Below are 12,486 nucleotides of genomic sequence, written 5' to 3'. Positions count from 1 at the left end.
ATAATGATATGGGTTTCACTTGTTCATGCGGAGGATGTGCAATATGTGCGGATCTATGTTTGGGGGCAACCCTCCAATGTGCCATGGTACAAACCAATTGTCTCTAATCTCAATCCCAATCAGACCCACTTTCGGCACAGCACTCAATTCGCCATTCCACTCGCAGGATTTTTTAGCACACAGAGGAGAAATTTTCCCCATCCGTAATGTAGAACACTTCCTGCGCAGGATCTCTCCTCACAGGATTTCCCCCACACGGCTGATCCTACTTCTATGTGATTTCCATGACGCGCAGCAACCCCCTGCAAAAATCATCCCCTTGCTGTAAGACCTACTTTTATTCATTCCGCCGTGGTAGATTCCATTCAGTTGTAAACAAGCCACAGCTGTAGTGAGATGGCTCCAAATGGCTTCTCATCATCCGGGCATGGCACGTGCTTCCGCTTGAACAGAGATCCCAGGGGGCTACCCCAATCCCAGAAAATACATACACATATTGCCAAGTTGATAACCTACCTGATTTTATATTAAAAAAAAGCACCTCCCATTCGCACTTGTGAAAATTGGCAAATAGAAAAATTTTTCACATATTTACATGCGAAGAGCTTGAGAGCTTTCATACCCTCTATTCAACATTTTAAAATTTCCCTCACGGCAGGGTGCTAATAGAATTTTATGCCACACTGGAGGGGATTTTCGGTCGCCTGTACGGAATATTGTTATGAAAATATGCGATTAAATATTTCACACAAGGATTCAACATTTGGAGCATATCCTTGGGACACTGAGAATGTGCTCTTGAAAGCACACTCCAAGTTGCAACTTTTTTTTTTAGCCATTGCGACTCATGGGGGTGCTAATGAGATAATTTTTGCCGTATAGTCTGTGTGTGAGAGTTGTGCAAAATAAACCATTAATTAATGGCAGTGTGGTTGAAGGGTAGAGAAAATGAAGCTCCGGGCAGAAAATTTGATCGATCCATTGAGCAATCAATTGATCATAAACAATTTTCCGCGCATTTTGATACTCTTACGTGGCTAAATGTTGTTCTTTTTGCAATATAGCTATACAAACTGATGGAAATTTAAAATGTTGCTTTAGTATTAAATTAATTTGTATTAGCTGTGTTTCTTTCAGACACAGCTTTTGTGTACCGAGCAAAATCGAAAGTCGTCAGATCGGGCTCAAACTTGGGATGAGCACGAATTAGGGTCCCCACATTCCAAAAAACGTATGCGCCAAAAAAAAATTTTTCCGGCCGTCCGGCCGTCCGTCCGTCCGTCCGTCCGGCCGTAGTACAACGCTAAATTGCAAGAGAACGGTGATAGATAGAGACTTGCGGTAAACGGCAAAGTTTAAATATCGACCTGAAGAAATCCGATTATGAAGTCAAATCCACCCCCCCACCCCTCCGTCCGCCATTTTGGATAACCTCAAAATTTTGTTTTCGCTATATCTCAGCCCCTATTATAGCTAGAGGGCTGAAATTTTTATATGATGTAGGGCCCATCAAGTGCTTTCCAACGATACCTCATTTTCGAAAATCGGTCAAGCCGTTTAGTCAATATGGCCGCCACAATTTTTCATCGAAAATCGACCATAACTCGAAAACGGCTTGACTGATTTTGATCAACCCGGGGTCAAATGAAAGATCTCAACAAACCCTACAACTCTCTAGAACATCAGAAGTTTCAAAAGTGACCGCTAGAGGGCTAAAAATCAAAAACAAAATTTTCGATGAGTTTTCGATGAATATCTCGAAAACGACGACATAAATTTTTTTCATTTTTTCATATGTTGTAGCTGACCATATTATCTAGCTTCATGCCAAAAATGAAGAAAATCTATGGATCCGTTCTCGAGATATAGCCTTCCAAAGTAGGCATGTCATAGCTCGGGTTCTACAAGTCCGATCTTGATCAACTCAAGCGCAAATGAAAGGTTTCGTGAAACCCTACAAATGTCTAGAACATTGCAACTTCGAAAAATGACCGCAAGAGGCGCTACAATCGAAAACAAAGTTTTCGAAAATTTCGAACTCGAATTTTTCGAAAATGGCGACATAATTTTTTTTCATTTTTCGATATGTTATAGCTGACTTCGAGACCTTTAAAACAAAAAAAAATTTATGAAAATCTATGGATCCGTTCTCGAGATATGGCCTTCCAAACATTTCTTAGGGTATGACTTTTCAACTTTTCCCGACTTTGCGCGTATTTAAATTAATTTGCGTTCTAGTTTGCTCTCACAAAATTGGTACACTGAAAGAAACACAGCTCCCGTAAGCTTGGTCAGCTTACCAGTACATTTATACAACTGTAATCTTTTAAAGGTTGGATTTTTATATTCTAGGAATTCATTAGAAACATTCCTTTTTAATGAAAGATAAGTAGTTTCGTCTTTTCTTTTTAATTCTCAACGTATTTTTTTTAATTGGCCTTTAGAGCTTCCTGGAAAATTTTTTCCCGAAGAAACTTTTCCGAAGAATTTCCAATATTAACTTGTGAATTTTTCTTGCTGTAAATGAGACTAAAATAATTCATTAATTTCATTTCTAAATAATATAAAAGCTCCATAGGAAGTGAAAGGAAATAAAGCAAGAAAATATCCTTGCTCTTCTTGTGCTTTTTAATTTCTTAGAACAGAAGAAATACATGTCATACATTGAGCAATAAAACATTCTGCATGAAAGAAAAATCTTTTCTAAATTCCAAGAAAAGACACTGAAAGCACTCTGAAAGCATTCTTTTTTTTCAAATGAAAACTATGAAAATCTCGAGTTTGCTATTTACTTTTAGTTTTCTGTCAGAGGTATATAAATTTTCGAGCAAAAATACTTTCTTGGCACATTTCATATTTTTCTTGAATGGTTTTGTAAATTATTTTAAAAATTCTTCAGGAAAGTTTTCAGGACATTTTTGACTTTTTTCAAGGAAAATTTTCCTGGGAAATATATTTATAGGAATTTGCAGTAGGTCCATGGAGATTTTTCATGCTTTGTAGAAGATTTGAAGTATAAGCTATCGAGACAATAAATGTACCTATGTAGTTCAGATTTTTAAACTTAAAAAGCTCCAAATTATCCCAAAAGCTCTTAAATTATGTATATTATGCACATTGAACTGTTATTAAGCTTAAAAAGCTGAAAAAGTTTATAGCCTTTATTATTGGGAATTTCCTTATTACTTCCTGAGAGAAAATTCATTTTTCCTTCTATTTATACATACATACTGGTAAAGAACCAAAGCTCAATCATATTCCTTATTATTACCTGTAGTTTTTTATCCTCATTGTTCGCACTATGAATAAAAAAGCGCACTATACGAAACCCCACTGTAACAATAAAATGAATCCTCTCTAAACATATTGCGTTGTATGGAGTGGAGATAGCAGATAAAAATGGAGAATTGAAAAGCAGAAAGCTCAAATGAAGTGAAAAGCTTCGAAGGAATCACAAAGCAGAAGGGATGTCGGATAAGTTTTCCAATAGAGGTATTACAGGTAATGAAAATTGAAACCAATCGCGTTTGATTTTGATCTAAAACTCCCTCGAACATAGATACGATTTCATAGTAACACAGCAAATTTCTCCTTTGTCCCTTTTCTTTCCATTTTTATGTGTTTTTTTCTCTCTCCTTACATCTCCACCCAGCGATGAGAAAAAGTGAACAAATTGAAGCGCTGTTTTGTAATGAACAGACTTCTCATTTTTGTGGTTTCCCATTGTTGTGGTGTCCGAGAGAAAGGCGCCACAAATAAACTATGTACTGAAGCAAACTCATCCAATTGAAAATCAATTTCATTATGAGACTTGAGAACAATGGAGGAGTGTACTGTACTACCCCATCCCTTCGCGCTTTAGTTCTATTTCACCCACAGCTGACACCACCTCCCTTTCGCTACGGGTGACGTAGCTATGCGGGTGGGTGGGTGGCTAAAAAAAAAGGGTGGAGTGGCGGTAAACTATTCGATAATAAAAATTATGATGGAAATCCCTCGTGCAATGGAGCTGATTATTTTCTTCCATCTCATATTCTCTCTGTGTGAGATAAATTCAACGACGAGGGGGTGACTCATTTTTGCTATTGTTCCATTTGAATAATCTTTTATTCCTTTGGAAAAAATCACTGTTTCCCCCCTAAACCTTCGGTAGGGGTTAGGGCTCCACTCCACAACCACCCCGTTGTGTGGTTATGCTTTTTTTTTTACTATGTCGGTACTTCAAACAAATGTGGCACGGAGAATGGTGAAAGTGCACGCAAACTTTCCCGCGCGCGCGGGAGCTTTTGCGATGGTATGTCCTAAACGAAAAGCAAATGACAGTTGGTTTCTAATACAATAGTTCTTTTTTATGTGTATGGTTTTTGGCCCTTTTTTCTCGGGGGGTTTTGCTTTTTTTTTACGTTCTCTCGAGGGCGCACATGGTGTAATTTTTTATCATCCCTCGCATCCTGCGAAATGAAACTATATAAGTTAGAAAATCCTCCTCTCCCCATCTCATGAGAAACATAAAATTCACCCCATTTTCCTCACCACCACTACACATGGAGGGTGCTTTGGGCCACACGCGGGGGTGGTGACGCGGCGTATACGCATCAAAGTGGCGACATTGTGACGCCATCAAAAACACACTCGTCTTGTTTATTTGTGAATTTATTGGACTTGTCTACTTTTGAAAATGTTGTTCCATTCACAGCAGCTCGCACATACACCCCCAAATTACACATCCCTTCAATTTCAATTTGCCTCTCACGAATATAGAATCCCACCCCCTTCTTTTCGCATCGAGCAGAAGGAAAACCTCCCCATTTGTATGACGAACTTTGGCATGTATAATAACGTGTGCACACAGATATTCGGAGGGATGGGAGGCGCGCACCACCCCCCAATACGAGTGGGTGTGTGCTCTTTATTGTATCTTCACCCCATTTTGAATCAATAATCATCATTTAGCCCACATCCACATTAGGCGAATGCCTCAACCCCAATTGCCATGCGAGTGAGCACATTTTCTCTCTCCCCCCAACCCATTCATACATATTTTCCGCGAATTTCCCAAATGGGTAGTGGGTGTGGGTGGGTGGGAAAAACAACTTGTTTGTTCAACACAAACGTCCAACAGTGGGAAAGTGCTGTCGTGTCGATTTCTGCCATGAAGGGAAACAACTTGAAAGCTCGACATTCACCCCCGCCGCACATAAAATTCATTGATTCGAGGGCAATGCGGGAGGAATCCCCGAAAAATCCATACCGAACCTCCCCCTCTCGTGCTCCACCCAAGAGTCACTCACAATTGCCAACATGGGGGAGGGTGAGAGTGTGAGGGTGGAAATAAAAACTAATTTGAGCAATAATGAAAATTCTAATTATCCCAAATGGTTGTGGGAAAACGACATTCTTCTCACGATGTGATCCTAAACACTTATTCCATACACACACAGAGACAGAGAGCGGAGCTTTCGTCCGATGTTTTACCAACATCCCCTGCACCGCATATCGACGCACACGTCTAGGGGGCTTATCAGTAGTGGGAAAATCTCCAAAATGCTGCTTTTCAATTTTCTCCACCATAATACAACAAAGAGATTTCCCACTCGAAACCATTTATCCCGGGACTTGTTGATGTTTACAAGCTTAAAATCAATAGAGAGCCACTTTAGGTTTACGCGTAACATATTATATATCCTCTGTACATCCCTTCCCGTTGCTGGCTCCATACCAAATTGAGCCTATTTTGCAGTTTGGAGGTTTGGTCTTCGCAATGAGATATATAGTACAACACCATTAGAACGCCGTGTTTATTGAAAACATCCAAATTCACCGCAAACAGCTTCAAATCCACACGCGATTTATTATGTGTAAAATACATTGAAGATAAATATGCCTTATTGCTTCGTGTGCGAATTAGGAATAGGATTAGTGCATTCATTTTGGGGGGATTTTCATTATTCGCTAAATATGTTTGTGTGTTCTGATCAATTGGCAAGTCTGGAGGATATGTTGATGGAATTATTAAAGCCAATTTTAATTTTAGCAAGAATTTGAAGAATTTGTAAATGCAACATTCTGAACTTTATTTAAACCGGATTTATACGTTATTACATAAAGGAAGAGCTTTATAGTAAGGTTATTTTAAACAGAGTACCTATACGTTTGAAGCCCTAAGCACTAGTTTACAAAGGGCATAATAAAAAATTTATTCATTCATTTATACGTTTGAATTTGAATTTCCATTCTGATTTAGATAAATTAATGATTTATGATCAATATTTATCAATATTGATTAAGGAATCTTTTTTTTCAATTTTTGTGTTTAAAATATACGGGCAGTTTTGTCTTTCAAAATCGAGGACTAAACAATAAAAAGTCGTAAGTCTGTTCTGGCGCCGAACAGACTTACAATTTTTTATTATTTAGCCCTCGAAAAATTCTTTATTTATTAATTGGTCATTGTTCTTAAAAAAAATCTTTTATTAAAAAGATTATTAAGCTTCAATTCGTCAGTTAAATCTCAAACTTATATTTGATAACTCGCTTAACAAAAAAGCTCCTTAAGCCTCAAGAAAAGCTTCTTTTTTTAATGGTTATTCAAGAAGCCCTTCGGTGCCCCTAAATTGCCCAATGTCTTGAATTTAAGAAGCATTTTGCGAAATAGAAAAAGCACAAAAGGACTAAATAATGTTTCGGCGGCAAAATGCCAAATCGTCCCCGAGAATGAAAACTAAAACACAAAATTTTACAACCAGTATTGGGTACCTATATATAAAGTAGTAGAGCCTAAGGGCTATAAAATCGATCCTGTGTGTGTGATGTTTATACTTCCTCCCCCGGTAGAAAAGCCATCTACTCCCGGGGAACAAATTTTAGTGCTGGTGGTGGCATAACTTTGGTGTCATTTTAGGTGGCGGGAAAAACCCCGGGAAGCCCTGCCTCATTTGTGCGAAGTGAGTAACCCCTGAAGTTCTCAATCCAGTGTCGAAGAGTGGAGCCCGTAAAACCAAATTACACATTCCATTCGCCAATGTTATTCTCCCATCGAGCCCCGACAATGAGCGAGAAAGAGCAAATGTTATGCGAATCCGTGTAGCAGGATGATTTTGCTCCTGTACACCCCCACGTTCCTCCTGGTGTGTTGTGCAGACGGCGTTCTCTGGGTGTAGTATGTTTGGGAGATTGCCGGTGGTTTGGGTGCGAAATAGGGTTGAAATGGGGCTCTATGGGGGTGTGGGGTATGAGAAAAGTGGTTTTTACACTGTATTAACTTTCCACAGATTCCCAAAGACCCACCGCCTCTGTATGCTCTGGGGGTGAAGGAATGAGGGCGTATGGGGGAGGGAGCATTTAAGTGTGTTGTGGAGAGTATTTGTGTGGGTTTTCAATTGAGTGCCACTTTTATGATTTCCCACCACAGAAAGGACTCTGATAACTGGCATTTGCAGATATACCACACGCTAAACATTTTTCCCTCTTTCAATACTGACCCCCTGGCGGCGCCACCTCGTGCCACTAAAATCTCACTCCATTTGGTTCTCTTGGAAACTGATACCCCAGCTTATGGGGTATAAAGTTTTGTGTTAAAAAAAGCAAAGAAAAAATATATTTTGCTCTATTTTACCATCTTATATTGACCTTCTCTCTGCCATAAATACTTTTCTTTTCCATATAACATTCTCACCCCCAATTTAGGCGGGAGGGACCCATATTTTGAAGTTGTATATTATGCAAATTATATGAAACTCTCTGTGCCCTCCAAAATGATTTACAGCTGCTTTTTTTCTCTCTCACACGACGAAAAAGAAAACCCCCGCAGAAGCCATCCAGGAGAAACCAACCCCAAGCCATCCCCCCCGCTGTGATATGGAAAATTGATGAAAGTGCATGAATATGTATATTAAAATTTTACTCGGTCCTCTCACACTGAGGTTTGTTGAGAAATTGTCTTATAATTCTCACCAAACTCCCCCGCAACTTGTGGTTTCTTGCACCCACACACACACACACACAGATAAAGGGAAAACGAACTTTCCCATCCAGAGAACTCTTGAGGAGTAAGGTGAAACTTTTGCGAAATATTTCGATTTCCCTCAGATTGAAACTATCTTCCTTCTCCCGGGATTTAATATAATTTCCCAAAAAGGGGAGAAAGGTGTTGCCATTTAACAAAAGGACTCCCTCTTAGAACCTTGTTGCTCCTTTTGTTTGCCAAACTCCCACATCAAAGGATTTTCTTTCAAAGGAAAAGAGCCAGTTGGTGTGGTTGTGAAATTTTAGTTTATCAAAATATTGCTAAAATATTTTTGATATTGATTTTCTCGGTTTAACGAAAAAATTCTTTAAAAAATTGAGAAAATTGCAGCTGACAGATTTTTCAAATATTTATTCACAAAAGTTGATTGAAAATTGATTTTTTTTTCAACTGAACTAAAAGTTATTTGGGTCAATTTCGTCAATGTTTAGAATATGAATAGAAATTAAATACAACATAACTTAAACATAATATTCATCCTATTTAGGTAATAAGCTTTTGAAGATTTAATAACTGATTATTCCTTCATCATACAACAAAATATTTTCCTATACAAAAAGGAAAATCTTTCCCACCTTAAGGCATCTTTCAAACAAGCAAAGCACAGCACACAATTTCCAAATAAATCTGAAAAGACTTTAAATCTGAAACATTTGCTAACTTTCAGAAGTTAATCACAGGTATGTACGTTACATAGATTGGCTTCACTTTAAAAACCCTTTGTTCTTTCCACCTACTTTCGCTCCCGCGCGCGTATTTTTTGGCGTTATGTCAAAGAGGCTGACTGCAGAGGCAGCCTCTCTGTATATCCTACATGTGGAAAATCTCATTCGTCTGGTTTGCTTTCGGCAACGAGTATAAAAGCTAAACGTTCACAAGAGAGCTTTTGTGAGGGGGCTCACGATAAAAGCTTTAGGATTAGATTTACACAATATTTAAACGCTTTGGATGTAAAGTGTTAAAATGTGAGTTATATCGTTGGGGATGTATTATGTATGATATGTAAATTGTGGGATATAGGGAACTACAAGTAGCAGATTTTCCACACACATTTATATACCCCACAAAACTGAACTTTCCCCGAAAGAGCGAACACACGATGTAGTCAACGGTGTGTGTGTGGATGAGGGTGTGCCGGTGTGGGAAAGGAGTAACAGAGAAGGGGTGGTGAGGGTTGTGTGAATTATTTCCGGACTGACATTCCAACCCGATCCCCATCGTGGCAATAATATGTAATAATACACATAATAATAATAAATTAAATTATGGAAATTGCCACTTCCCATGGAGGCAGATTCAATCAGTTGTGCCATTCATACGGGCTTCTGTGGCAGCAATAATTCGGCAATATGAGAAGTAATTTGATTTATTTTAATAAATCCACCCACACAAACTCCCCTGTCTTGGCATCACGCCTTTGCTGCGGTGTATTCCCCATACACGAAGAAGCTATTCCAGTGGGTGGAGGGTGGGGCTGTGTATCACATTCCACACAGTGCTCAAATTTAATTTCAATACATAGTCATTGTGCAACCAAAGGATATCCGCGGGTAAGCTATGTGAATTGACATTTGAAGTTTGCTCGTCTGCACAAATATATCTTTGCGGAGATTGATCACGAAACGTGGTGCAATTTGGGGTACATGCACGAACTGATTGATTTGCTCATACGAAACTTTTCTAATTCCAACGCTCTCTCTCAAAGTTATTTGCCACCACCAATGATATTTTTTCGATGCTGTTCAATGTGAAAGTCCTTTATTGATATTTTTCCATTCTAGAATTTTAAATTAGAATTTTTAACTGCTAAGAGAGCAAAGAGATGGCTAAGATATTAATGGATGAAATATATGTCGAGCAGGTTAACATTCACATGAGAACAATGGAAGAAGAATGAAAAGCTCGCCTCTAGGTAAAATTTTAAAATTCCTTCCTCGTCTTTGTGAAGCTTCAAAATTATTTTTTTTTCAACCGCCCCCACGTAGTCCTTTAAATAGAAAACTCCTCTCTTTGTATTCTCAAGAGTCCTTCATACATCAACTAATTTGTTTTCAGTAAAGTGACTTTAAATGTGTCGTGCCTTTTATTCTGTGTACCAAAAGTTTTAAGTACAACTCCCCCCGAAAAAAAACCCACAATATTACACCCCTAAAACCTCTCCTGTTTTTCCACCAAGAGGATTTTCCTCTCATTTTTTTTCTTCATCTTTTACTTTTTTCCCAAAAAAGTAACTCAAAAAAAAAGCTCCTGATGGGGGTGTTCCTTTAGAAAAGTCATGTTTACATTCACCATTCTTTCACATGGGTGGTGGTATCAATACTCTTCTCTATGCCACGAACAAAGAGCCGCAGAAGAACGCGTTTTACCAGCTTGCATCTCAAAAATCTCAATCAAAATTCCACAGCAACAGCCCGCAAGAAAAACATTTGGCGTCTGGCTATTTTCTCTCTTGAGCTTTTCTTTTCTTTCATCTACCCCATCGCTCCTCCTCCCGGTGCTGTTGAGGAAAAAAAATCCTTGTACATTTGTTTTCTGCCAGTTGCGGGAAAATCAACATCCAGCTTGGAAATTGGGAGAATGTGTGTGAGGAATGAGAAACGAATAGAATTTAATGAAAATAGAGAGTATTCGTTAGTCCATGATCCAACCCGGAGATCTTTCGTTTACTCCACATCCATTTTGCTCAATTTTCCCGCAAGAATCCCCCAAAATCTCCTTTCTATGTATCTCTCCGCAGATCCTACCCATGTCCTTATCCATATCGTTCCTTCCACCCCCACCAAACCATCGAATTCACGGTCTGCACGTCGAGCGAAAGCGAGAACCGAGAACTTTTCATTGTGGCCGGCAAAATTACGTGCTGGACAAATTACTTAAGGTTATTTTGTCTTGGCTCTCCATCTCAGGGGGGCGGGGGTGGGAATGCGGGACGGCTGGCAGGGATGCCAAGCCTGGATTTAAGGCATAACACATACAGGGTGAGGATATGCGCTGAGGATGTGATGGGGGCAAATGTGTGCTCGTGCGAATCTCTTCAAATGGGAGAGAAAGAGCGTGTGTGTGTGTGTGTTGGGCCTCAGCATCCCTTCAATGCCACCCACGCAATCATCTACGGAATCTCACTCAAATGTGGCCAACAGAACATATGTTGTCTCCCTGTGCCATATAGACGGAACACCGACATCCACAGCATGAGTTGATGAAGGTTTAGATGAGAATTTTCTATTTTATATGATAAAAGGGGAGTGATTTGCGAATTCCTCGAATTCCTGCATATTTTTTGAAGAAGATTGAGAAAAAAGACCGTTGAAAATTAATTTCAAATGCTAAAAATTAAACTTAAAAATTTCCTTAAAAGAAATAAAGCTCAAAAGCTCGCGATGAAGGTCAGAATTAAAGTGAAAGTTTGTCAATTTTTCCTTAATATTCGTAACGATTTTTTACACAAAATTCCTTTAAAAAATCGTTTAAAAAATTAGACCTAAATGCATTTAATTAATATTGCAAACTAAGTTGCTGGAAACTCTGTTCCCCAAGTGTGTGTAAACGTGTGAGAGTGGTACAAGAAGAATTGTAGATGGAAAAGAGAATCGCAGAGATTATGTGCAAACACAGTATTTGTGCGCTCCATTATAATCGTAAGAAAATGGATGGAGGGAGGTGAAGGAGACGACCTCACAGCCAGAGTGTACGAAGATCGTCTTCAGCATCCTGTTTTTCGGGGCTGGGATGGGGGTATGAGCAATTCTGGTGGGATTAAGTGACCGGAATGGGAATAAGTAATTCTCCGTCTGGCCGCCGCTCGTCATACAACATATAATGGCAAACGGACTCCACTCCGTCAGGATCACGGCGGCATGTGGTATGGTTTATGAAATATACACAATTTGTGGCTTTAGTGGAAGCTTCATCCCTAGTCACATCTCATCTCTCTCACAGCTCTCATTCCACACTCTTGTGGACTCCCCCGCACCCTTTTGCCATCTTCAAGCTGGCTCTTATGTACGGAGAAGGTTGTTTGCGGGGGTGGTGGGATGATGTGGGTATACGAGAAAGTTGATCCACGCACGCACCACCACAGAATGATTCTTCTGTGGCACATTTCCGGAGGTTTATTTCTCATTTGAGATTAATTGCAAGTCATTTGGGGATGGGGTGTTCGCCACCAATTTAAATTTCTCAACCACAAGACGGTCGTCCTCCCAATCTGGAGCTGGCACACTTTAAGACAATCCCACCACCACCCACCAAACATTGTCATCATCATCAAAGTCACTTCCACCATTTCCATGCTCTTTTTGCTTCTCATCATACCCCCTCACCACCCTGTTTGAGATATATATTTCCTCTTCTTGGACAATGTCTTACACTAAGGAGAGACTACAAAGACTAAAGAGTATGTTCACAGATCTAATAATCGTAATTTTCTTTCCCAAGTATCATACACAGCTTATGAAGCA

This window comes from Lutzomyia longipalpis, chromosome 2, assembly GCF_024334085.1.
Source record: "Lutzomyia longipalpis isolate SR_M1_2022 chromosome 2, ASM2433408v1".
NCBI classification, from domain to species: Eukaryota; Metazoa; Arthropoda; class Insecta; order Diptera; family Psychodidae; genus Lutzomyia; species Lutzomyia longipalpis.
Note: the sequence above shows the minus strand (reverse complement) of the source record.